A 13181-nucleotide genomic window follows, 5' to 3' on the forward strand; every position below is an offset into this window, starting at 1 on the left:
GCGCGCCAATGTTCGATCTCTTGGAGCGCGAAGTCGATACTCACCTTAAAATGAACTTCGTTCCAAAAACTTGAGCAGTTTGGAACGGAATGAGAGAGAGGGACAGACGGAGAAAGACGCGTAAAGTGTAATTACAACTTTAAGTCTTAATTTTTTCCGTCTAGTCCTTTTGCAATGCGCAATAAGGAACTTCGTTCCAATAAAGAAATAAATATGGGAATATTGTGTCGTGTTACACTTAAGATTAGATCAGATATACATTGTTAGCAAGTTTACTAAAACTTTATTGTCCTACTTTGCAACTGTTTATAACTCAACTGCAATGCCATCTAGCGAATGCAAGATGGTAGATTAGTCTGAATTATAAAAACACTTAGAAAACTTACATGCATGCTTGTACCATAGGTGCTTATAAAATGGAGGGAGCTGTGACGTCAGCACCACGTGGTTTTATTTAAATTAACATGCGACATCTAGTCTAATATGTATCTTTTATTACACTTGTCCTCTTTGAGGGGGAATTGTCATACAAAATTATAGACTCGTCGAATGATAAATGCCTGAAGTGAAATTTTTATTGTTATAGAAGAGGAGCGGTATTTTTGTTCTAGTGTTGATAGATATTTATGACCTTTTTACCCGACTACGGCAAAGCAAAAGGAGGGTAGTCACACGTTACAGATACCTATCTACCGTAGCACTTTGACAACGTGTGACTGCGGTTTTCCAAAATTGAAAATTTATCTCTACATAGCGGAATATTGAATACTTCAGAATAGTATTGTATGACATTATTGTCAATTTACAAAGAAGGCATCTTGGTAGAGTCTACTGTGTCCATTTACTTGCATTACATTTGCAACTTTGTTCAGTTTAGTATTCTGAAAATCTTGTTTAATACTTTTTCAGCGCCGTTTTTTTATCTATACTATAATATTTTAAAGCTGAAGAGTTTGTTTGCTTGTTTCTTTGTTTGTTTGCTTGAACGTGCTAATCTCAGGAACTACTGGTCCGATTTGAAAAATTCTTTCGGTGTTAGACAGCCCTCTTATCGAGGAAGGCTATGAGGTATTATATCATCACGCAACAGGAGACTACAGTAGTAATGAATAAAATTCATTCAATCAATATAAACGAAACACATCAATTACGATTCATTCAATTAAACTTGTTTCTCAAAAATAAATGTTATAATACACCAATTAAAGAATCTAAAGATTTATTTATATAAATTCACTTAAAATGTAGACTTGATGACACATTCAATGGATGAAGTTTCATATTTAATTAAATTTTAAAATCGTAACGTGATAGCCGACTGAATATGATTCATTATAAGGAATCGCATATGCTGGTCGCTAATTAATATGGAATTTTTGTATTTATAAAACTCGTAGTGCTAAATACGTAATGTATTTTTCTATGGATATCTCTAATATTTCCTTTCTTCACATTGTAAATACTTTTTTTATTTTAAAGTGAAACTTTTATTACATCGTCTCAAACTTTTTGGTCTGTGTAGCGCATGTCGCGTGACGCACGATACGTACAATAATTATCGTACAAATACGATAATTTTTAGTTAATGTTAAATGTCTATATTGTGAAAAAAAGTTTCACTTTTACCGTGGTTTCATAAAAACGCACAACATTTTTTTAAATTGTGCTTAAATTTTCGTGCGTTCAGATTGTGATGCTTTCTTTTTACATCTCTGCCTCTGATTCTGGATTATTTTTTTGAAGGAATGGAAACCAAACCCGGTAACGTTAATAAATACCTCACTACGTAAGTAGGATATTGGATTCTAGAGTCAATTTACGCTTCATATTTCGCCCGAGTGTACAAAAAACCTTTTAACTCCGAAAATTACTTCTAATTTAATTGCCACAGTTTAGAACTAATATCAATCTATTCTGACACTAAAATTACAGTACCAACAGATACCAGAGTATAATAAAGGGAGACCATTATAAAAACAAAGCATATAAAAAGCAGCCACAAATTTATGCACCCATAATTATTAATAGGTCAATGTATTAATTTATTCTCAATGAATATATAATTTGCATACTAATTGAATACAAGTGATATATGAGAAAATTTTTCGAGGAAGGACCATCCCATAATTAGATTCAATTATGTTCTTAAATTAAATCATTTCGTGGTTTTCTTGGACGTGAATGAAATAATATTTTATGGGAATATTTAGATTTTATTTATTTGATTTGCCAACAGATCATATTATTATGTACATCACTACATAGTATAAAACAAAGTCGCTTTCTCTGCTATGTCCCTTTGTTTGCTTAAATCTTTAAAATTACGCAACGGATTTAGATGCGATTTTATTAATAGATAGAGTGATTCAAGAAGAAGGTTTCAGTATATAATTTATTAGGTTTTAGACAAAGCGGGCGAAGCCGCGGGCGGTAAGCTAGTAATAATATACTTTGACTTTTGAGTATGTTACATAATTAGCATGCATATCAAGGTGTAGATCTAATTACATGCATAATATACAACATATTTTAATATACTGTACAGAAGAGTAAGTAACGTTTTAGCTTTTTCATGTATCGATTTTCAGCAGACATAAGTTTATTATTATGTATTACTATACATATATAATATATATATATATATATATATATATATATGTATATATATATATATATATGTATAATCGGGGATTGAATTCAAGACTCTTGATCACAGCTCTACCACTGTACCAAAGATATAATAATAGATATTCTGATTGAAAAATCACTAATACAAAACTTATAAACTACAAATTCTGAACTATCGTTGTTAAATAAGGTTTTATTAACACTTTTAAAATGTTCTAACAATGAATTTTGAGCGCATTGTTTTAAGCTCCAAATAACAAACATATAGTTCGTTGAATCGGAACAACAAATGTTTATCAATGAATGTATTTTATGGTTCATTTGGTTTTGATAATTATGTTACGGTCATTGCCACGTATCTAAATGATACGATTAACTAAAATTATGACGTAACAAAACCGTTATTTAGGAGTAAAAAGTTTTGTTGCTTCTCTCTACGAAGCGTGAAGCGGTTTTACGATGTTTTTTGCTCGCTTTTTGTAGATTTTAATTATTTTTTCTTATCTATACTTACTTTAATATTTTAAAGCTGAACAGTTTGTTTTAACGCGCTAATCTTAGGTCCGATGTGATAATTCTTTCCATGTCAGATAGCCCATTTATCGAGGAAGGCTATAGGCTATATAATAATAATAATAATAACCCCATCACCGTATCTCTACGTTGACGACGTGATGGGGCTTGTGTGTTTCAATGACTCTCGGGGCTAAGCCGGTAGAGCTACTCATGCCGGATAGGCCCAAGACGAGAAACCAGACCAAGCGAGATACAGCCCAATCCAAGGTGGAACAGCAAGCGCCAAAGGATGCATGGCTAAGGGGAGCTTAGTCGCTAGTTTGCGAACTCCGGAGACCAGGGGAAATCCGGTTTAAATTACCCTTACCACGGTGAACGCGGGGCTCTGCCGTGGTGGACCGATCGTCCCTAGCTACTCGTGGGAACATAATGTAAAAAAATGGAGGAGGTAGGAGGCAGACATAGATATAACCTACGGTCGCTGCCCGGAGGGCGCCGGGGCGCGTCTGGAGCCGATGCTGGACGTGACAGCATGCGAACCATCGGCGACAGGGGGCTGAACAGGAGAAGCCCTCTCCGTAACAACACAACAAATGAAAATCCCTCATCATCTGCATCATCCCCAAAATCATTATTTTCCTCCCTCCAATCATCCCCAATCTCTTATACCAATCATCTTTCACCTTCATCATGCTCATCTAACTATTCTAGTTCTATAACAACCGAGGATGTTGTGCAGGAGGCAACCTGTGCCGAAATACCTGCACCCACCAACGTTGAAAAACGTGCCCGCAAGAAATGGACAGATGAAATGAATATCTTTATCTTGCGCACATATTTTACTCTCACTTTATTAGAATCTGATACGAACACATATTTACCAGCATTACACACATCATTCATACAACAGTTCCCACAAATGCAAGTCAGCAGACAACGTATAGGCGACCAACGCCGAGCTATTATACGCAACAACTTACTTAATCAAGATAAAGTACAGGAAATCCGTAGAGAGGTTGAAGTATTTTTATCAAATCAAAACAATTCTGCTACTCCAGCTAATCCCGTTTCACTTAACAGAGAGAACTCAGGCCAAAGAATGAGATGGTCAAATGCAATAAACGAAAGTATAATGTATCATTACTATGCAATCACTAATTTAGAAACCAATAGAACGTCTTACATTCAACCTCTGCATCAAGCTGTTATATCTAAACATCCTAATATTTCGCATGTATCCGAACAACGTATATCTGATCAACGTAGAGTCATAATTAATAACAAACTCATATCTGATACCCGATTGCAAGAAATAAGAAACGAAGTAGCTAGTACACTATTGCATCTTGAGCAACAACCACAAGATGAAATCACTAATGAGACACCAGTTTCCTATCAATATATTAATACAGCTGCTAGTATTGAAGGAGTTTTAAATGATGAAACTACTATTCTTTCTTGCAATTTGCTCGCAGAAAATGAAGCGGAGGCCCATAAAGAAACTTCAATGTTTGTTTCTTCAGATGTTGAAAATACTTTTATTAATACTTTAGATACATTTAAAAACACTGACCCTACACAAAGACCATCAATCCCTAAGCAAAAAATAACCAGAAAACTAGCTCATTTAGTCAACTTCATTAATCACACCATACTACCTAAGTACTGTCGAGAGGATACAGACTTTTCCAACCTCCAAGAAATTATTTACTCCGCAGCATACACAGCCGCTACGCACAATGGATCGAAAATTAGAAATAACCCCATTCATACACCACATAAGCATAAAACTCCACTCTGGCAGGTTAGATTGGAAAAAAGAATTGAAGACTTCCGAGTCAAAATTGGCAGACTCACCGAATACATTAAAGGAAACAGCAGCCCAAGATTAAAAAGACATATTGAATCGATTAAACGCAGCTATAAAATTCACTCTCAGCACGAAAATGAAAATACAGATCTTTCACATTTCTTAGATACCCTGAAGCAGAAACTTAGCGCTTTGTCCAGTAGGCTACGTAGGTATAAGCAAACTACACTGAGGAAATCTCAAAATACCCATTTCACTATGAATGAAAAATCTTTCTATAGGAACTTTAATCAATCTTCTTCAGAGCCACGCGACGAGTTAGATGAACTACCGAATCCTGAAGATGTCCATGGTTTCTGGTCAGATATTTGGGCGAAACCAATTCAACACAACCCCGCAGAATGGATTAAAGATGAAAAAGACAGTCTTATCGACGTATTAGACATGAAATATGAAGATATCCCTATTGAATTGTTTCGGTTTGTCATAGGAAAGACACACAATTGGAAAGCTACTGGATCTGATAAGTTACACAATTACTGGTATAAAAAATTTACTGCCGTCCACCATTTGTTATTAACTCATATAAACACTTTTATTAAATCACCCGAATCAATGCCTAAATATATTACTCAAGGAATAACCGTCATGATACCTAAAGACAAATCAGACCCAAAAAATCCCGCAAAGTACAGACCAATCACATGCCTACAAAATATATACAAAATTATCACTTCATGTATAAGTCAAATAATGTATCAGCACCTAGAAAAATATAGCATAATAGCAGAAGAGCAGAAAGGATGTCGTAAAAGGACTCAGGGATGTAAAGAACAGCTTGTTATTGATTCAGTGGTTTCAAAGCAGGCATACAACAAGAAAAGAAATATATATACAATGTACATAGATTACCAAAAGGCATTTGACTCGGTCCCCCACAGTTGGCTAATATATATACTCGAACACTACAAAATAGATCCTACACTTATAAATTTTTTACGAAGCATTATGAATAATTGGCAGACAGTTTTAAGACTCCACACACAAACTAAATTTACAGAAACAGCGCCCATAAGTATTCGCCGTGGTATATTTCAAGGGGATGCTCTTAGCCCTCTTTGGTTTTGTTTAGCATTAAATCCGCTTTCTAATTTATTAAACAAGGCTAATGTAGGTTTCCGTTTAAAATACAACAATAATCAATTCATACTTACACATTTAATGTACATGGATGACATAAAATTATACGCTTCAAATTTAGCTGAAATCAACAAGTTAGCAGATATAACGCAAGTTTTCTCTTCCGACATACGTATGAATTTCGGTATTGATAAATGTAAGATACAGAGTGTTAAACGAGGTAAATTAGAATCGAATTCATACACTTTACATAATGACGAAGTTATCCAGCCAGTAGACAACCAAATAGGATATAAATATCTAGGCTTCTACCAAAATCAAAATATTCTCCATAAACAGGTTAAAATCGAAATTGAAAAATGCTTTAGAGCTAGATTACATAAAATATTGAATACACATCTTAACGCTAAAAATATTGTCAAAGCTATTAACTCCTTTGCTATACCTATCTTAACTTACTCCTTTGGAACAATTAACTGGTCTCAAACACAACTAAAAAAGCTTCAACGAATTATAAATACTTTAAGCACTAAATACCGTAAACACCATCCAAGATCTGCAATAGAACGTCTGACACTACCTAGAGCCGAAGGAGGACGGGGTATTATCGATATACAAAACCTACATAATAAAATTATTACTAATTTACGTTCATACTTTCACAATAAAACCTTAGATTCCGTACTGCACAAGGCTATCTCTCACACCGACAAAAAACTTACACCTCTAAACCTATCAGACAGAAGTACCCAAAAAAATGAAAAAAATAGAAAACCACAAGAGAAAATAGATGCATGGCTACAGAAATCTCTACATGGCAGACACCGACGCGATTTGATGAATACTGACATCGACAAGCTGGCATCGAACACATGGCTCAAACGCGGCGAGTTGTTTCCAGAGACAGAAGGTTTTATGATTGCCATACAAGATCAAATAATTGATACGAGAAACTATAGGAAGTTCATACGGAAAGACCCAAATTTAGTTACAGACCAATGTAGACAATGTCACAGCGCATCCGAAACAATCCAGCACATTACAGGGGCTTGCAGGTCGCTTGCTCAGACAGACTACAAGCATAGGCACGACCAAGTCGCGTCTATAATACATCAATATCTGGCCATCAAATATAATCTCATCTCCGAAAAAGTATCTTACTATAAATACACCCCTAAAATAATTCTAGATTCCACAAACTACAAACTCTACTGGGACAGAACGATTATCACGGATAAAACAATACAAAGCAATAGACCTGATATTACCCTCCTAGATAAACGAAACAAAGTTGTATATTTAATAGATATCGCTATCCCTAATACACACAACCTAACATCCACATTCTCCAACAAAATTGCTAAGTATACTGATCTTTCCATTGAAATAAAAACTCAATGGCGAGTCAGTACAGTCAAAACGGTCCCAATAGTTATCTCCTCTACAGGAATCATACCAAAATCACTTCACTTGAGCCTCAAAACTTTAAGCATTCATAGTAACACACATATTCTTTTACAAAAGGCCGTTATTTTAAACACGTGCCGTATAGTTCGCAAATTTTTATCTTTAGATTAATTAAGTTTGTCTGTTTGTCCCACCCATTAAATATAGGCTTGTATAAGCATCTTTGTTTGGCCAAAAGCCCGCAAAAATGCTCGAGTCCTCGATTATGAGAGAACTTATAAAATATAAAAAAAACATAAATAATAATAAGGGAGCGTAGGGATGTGACGACCCCATCGCCCACGGTTGGGATATCTATTGTTTACGTGATAATAGATATTCCACCCGTGCAATCAGTCACCCGCAGGACACCTTGTGGCGGGGTGTCGGGGAGTAGCGACCCCGCGGGAACCGAGTGCTCCCGGGGGAGGCCCCTGTCTTCATCTCCGGCTTGCCTTCACCGGCCGGTCGGAGTGAAGCCTGACGAGGACAGGACCCCCACCTCTGGCTTGCCTTAACCGGCCGGCCAGAGTGGAGTCGCGAGAGCTTTTAGCTCGAAGGGTGGATGCGAAGCGTAAGTGGCGAGTGGGCACGTGATGCTGGACCCTCAGGGAGCGCGTGATCGTCGTTTAAAGTCCAGGGACGCCTCTCCACCCTTAGCTGCTCACAATATGTTGCCCCCTTGTCGCACTATTGCAGCGGCTTATTTCGGGGGCCCATACAGTGAGAGGGCGAGTCACCACCTGCCAACATATTTTTACTTTCTTTTAGTAGAAAGGCAGGTGCCATAGTTTCCAATAGTCCCCAAATACCGGCCCATTTAACATCCCTCTCCATAGCCCAGTTTATTTTGTTTTCCATATCTCGAAATAGTCCTACATCGGCCGCGGACTGCCCAGGGCTGTATCTCTATAGTGCAGCCATGGGCAGGCTGCGGCTGGTGTCCCACAACACATTAAATTCTCTAAATGGCCTCTGCGTGTTGGACCTGTGTCCCCACGTAAGCCTTCCAAAGGACCGGGTATCATCCTTACGGCGATACCCGTGTATTATGGAGAGAGACATAATAATAATAATAATAACGGCGTAGGGATGTGACGACCCCATCGCCCACGGTTGGAATATCTATTGTCTACGTGACAGTAGATATTCCACCCGTGCAGTCAGTCAACCCGCAGGACACCTTGTGGCGGGGTGTCGGGGAGTAGCGACCCCGCGGGAACCGAGCGCTCCCGGGGGAGGCCCCTGTCTTCATCTCCGGCTTGCCTTCACCGGCCGGTCGGAGTGAAGCCTGATGAGGACAGGACCCCCACCTCTGGCTTGCCTTAACCGGCCGGCCAGAGTGGAGTCGCGAGAGCTTTTAGCTCGAAGGGTGGATGCGAAGTGTAAGTGGCGAGTGGGCACGTGATGCTGGACCCTCAGGGAGCGCGTGATCGTAGTTTAAAGTCCAAGGACGCCTCTCCACCCTTAGCTGCTCACAATATGTTGCCCCCTTGTCGCACTATTGCAGCGACTTATTTCGGGGGCCCATACAGTGAGAGGGCGAGTCACCACCTGCCAACATATTTTTACTTTCTTTTAGTAGAAAGGCAGGTGCCATAGTTTCCAATAGTCCCCAAATACCGGCCCATTTAACATCCCACTCCATAGCCCAGTTTATTTTGTTTTTCCATATCTCGAAATAGTCCTACATCGGCCGCAGACTGCCTAGGACTGTATCTCTATAGTGCAGTCATGGGCAGGCTGCGGCTGGTGTCCCACAACACAGTAAAGTTCTCTAAAGGGCCTCTGCGTGTTGGATCCGTGTCCCCACGTAAGCCTTCCAAAGGACCGGGTACCTTCCTTATGATGGTACCCGAGTATTATGGAATGAGATACACATAATAATAAAAATACTTTATTGTACACACAGAAATTTACAGAAAGACAGTATAAAAGCAGCAAAAGAGGTCAGGGTACAGTAGGCGGTCTTATCGCTCATGAGCGATTTCTTCCAGACAACCAAAAAGCAAAGGAGAGCTGAGAAGTAGGAGAGTAGGCGTGGTACAAGAGTGAAAGTTCATGTACAAATATTACACAAGATAAAATAAAAGTGCAAGAAATACTTAAAAACAAAAAATATTAAGATGCTAAACTAAATAAACATAAATATAATACACATAAATAGATAAATATATAAATACATATAAAATATATATATAAATATATATAATATATACAATACATAATATAATATATACACATACACTTACATATTATATAATGTTATGTTATACTGACTGAGGATAGAAAAATTTGATACTTAAGGAGAAATAGTGAGAGTTCTTAATTTTCCTGTAGCAAAGTAATGTAATGTTTTTTAAGACTGGCTTTAAAAATTGGGAGGCTTGGAGCTCTTCTTACCGAATCTGGTAGGGCATTCCAGAGGGAAATTGCGGAAATGGTGAAAGAGGAATGGAAGAATTTGGAATGATGGGGTGGAAATGATAGCACGAGATTGTTTGAGGATCGTAAGGAGAGAGTGTGGTTAGAGGAAAGGTATGAAAAATTTTGCTTAAGGTATTGCTATATATCATCAAGCTACGACTAATAGGAACGGAGCAATGAGCGTGAAACCACGGAGAACAGCTAGTTGAGTAATATACTTACTGTGAATTGAATTTTTTAACGAACCTCTATGTATATTGATAAATAATGAGCACACGTTTCAAAGAAACAATACACATTAAAACAATATACAGGGTTACTGGTAAAACACCAGCAACCTCGCAGGACAAGATAGCTCACATCATAAGTAACAACATTTGTTCTACGTCTTTTGATAATTTGTTAGATTTTATTTCCATACAAAAATAAATATGTATTCATTTAATTTTCCGTTTGAATATTATAAACTCTACGCGCATCCCAAAAATTAAGTAAACAAGAAGCGAACGAGAGGGGGAAGGGGGCGTCGCGTCGTCCTTTCGATAATAAATAGAGCATAGACTTACATAATATGTTAGGAGAGTACAATAAAAGCTTAAAAAATCATTTAAAAATAATTTATTGCGCTAAGCCAAAAGTCGTAGAACAATTAATGTTATTAATTATGATGTTAGCTATCTTGTCCTGCGAGGTTGCTGGTGTTTTACAAGTAACCCTGTATAATATTATTCATTGTCTATACATCATTCAATATAATCTGTCCCATTGCCTTTTATCAGTATATTCATTATAAATAAATAAACTTTAAAACACGCTTTTGCATCGAGAATTCTTTTAAAAGCAATAAACTATTTTAACTGTGTTTTTACTTTTTATTTGTAAAGTTTGATGTCGAGCACACTTCGTTTTACAATCAAACTCTTGAACAATTCCTATTTTAAATTATTTTGGTATTTTTTTTAGTTCAATTTATGCGTTTTTAGTCCATTTATTACAAAGCGTTCGTTTGGAACAAGCATTTTATATTATTATTTAATAGAAGAGTAATAAACTTGTAATAAATCGTTTTAATGATCGTCCAGAATAATCTGGTAGAGATGAATCTAACCACAATCTTACAATGACTTTTGATATGTATTTTTGGAAATTTTTACCGTGATTTTTTCAAAAAATCTTTAGCCTATCTATTCGTGTTGTGGGTAATATCGCATTGTAATCGAAATATAATTATTTGCGTTTTTACATTATCCGACACGATACGACAAAGAATATCGTAAATTAAGCATTCTATTAATTTGAGCAATAGTAATTTCTATAAATCTTAATTGATAAATAAAATATGAATGAAGTTTTCATATCAAAATACTTATGCTATGAACTCAGGACTATGTTACTGCTTAGTAACGAATTACAATTTTATTAAGTTTAAGAAAGAAGAAGAAAGTAAGAAACCATTTATTTCAACACATACAACACACATATAAAATAGCATTGTAAATTATAAATAATAGGTAATAGAAAACATAAATATATGTTTTACTTATGTGAGAGCAGATGTTATCCTACAAGTAGGTATAAAGATCAATGGAGTGTTTCCAGTCATAGAATAGGTTAAAATCGTCGCCCTACTCCATGACGTGACGGAATTGCCATGATGCGACCTTGAAATTTTACTCTCAATGCGTTAATAAGTTTAACATTTAGCATGGTATTTGTAGCGTAAGTGCTGATTTACACAGGGTCAGTAACTGACTACAAATTCGAGGAAAATCAGTTAAAGTCAGTCGCGGCGCCGAAATTGGCGCTGTTAACTGTTTACATTGACTTCAAGCCTCTGTACTGACTTCAAATCTGTTTACATAGGGTTTTTTTCGGGTCAGCACTGATTTGCCTCGAATTTGTCAGTTACTGACCCTGTGTAAATCAGCGCTAAGTCGTAACTATATCGATTGTAACGACATCGTATCGGATAGTATAAAAATACCCATTCTCCGACCGAATATAAAACATTTTCTATTTATGGATATAATTACTAACATTATGGTTATTAAGGTCTATAAAAATACCATATACGGAAGGCTCGCCATCAATTTGTGAAAGAATCAATGTTAAACTTTCCATAATATAATAGTGTTGGCGAAATTTAATTAATTTAAAAGAAACTCCATTAAACTAATGAAGCTTGTTATTAAATTTAATAATTCATTATACAAAGTGGTGTAGTAGCGATGTGTTGAATATTGATTAAGTCACTTGAAATTTTAAGAATGTGAATTATATGATTTATCGTTATTATAATATATGGAGTATATTATATGTATATAGAAAGTATAGGGATTTGGATAAGTAGTTGAGAAAAGCCTTATCATTTAAAAATTTAAGACGTAAAGGAAGAAATAAATAATTAAAAACCTCACACTTTATTAACTTGCTTTTCGTCCCCCGCTTCCCTTATGGCTTAAACTTTTTCATTATTTCTATATTTATTAGTAAGCGATAGTTACAAATATTTTTTTTACCTCGACAAAATGAATACTCAAACTATGCCTATAGGTACTTCCTTTTACCTTGTTTCCACCCTCGGCTTCGCCCGCGTTTTCAAAGAAAAACCCGCATAGTTCCCGTACCCGTTGGATTTCCGGGATAAGACCTATCCTATGGTTAACCGTTAATCCAATCCAACACTCTACAGGGTGTGTTAAGTGTGCACAGGCGATTTTTCCGTAACTATTACAGATAACAAATAAATTTAAACTGATATCGAAACCTAATGCGTAAAGTGGCCATAATAAATTTTTTAAAAATAAAACGAGAACGTGCACACTTAACGATTGCATCCTGCATAATATGTGTGCAAAATTTATTGTAATCTCTTCAGTAGTATTTGCATGAAAGAGTAACAAACATACACCTACAGATACACATACATCCATCGTCACAAACTTTCGCATTTATAATATTACTTATAGTAGGATAGAATAGGATATAATAGGGTGATAAATTACTTTATTTTTGTCATGTCACATGTGGCCCATCATTATCTAAAAACTGCTACTAAAATAAGGTTTTACAAGCCGAGGGTTGTTTCGTTGCCCTGGTTACGTATATAATCAAATATTACCTAAATAAACAAAAGGGTTCCTCAGTTAATATTTTAGTTGGGTGTATGGTTTTCATAATGTTTAATCGTGGTTTTAGAATATCGGACTTAAAC

Source organism: Colias croceus, chromosome 20 (genome assembly GCF_905220415.1).
Source record: "Colias croceus chromosome 20, ilColCroc2.1".
Classification (NCBI taxonomy): Eukaryota; Metazoa; Arthropoda; class Insecta; order Lepidoptera; family Pieridae; genus Colias; species Colias croceus.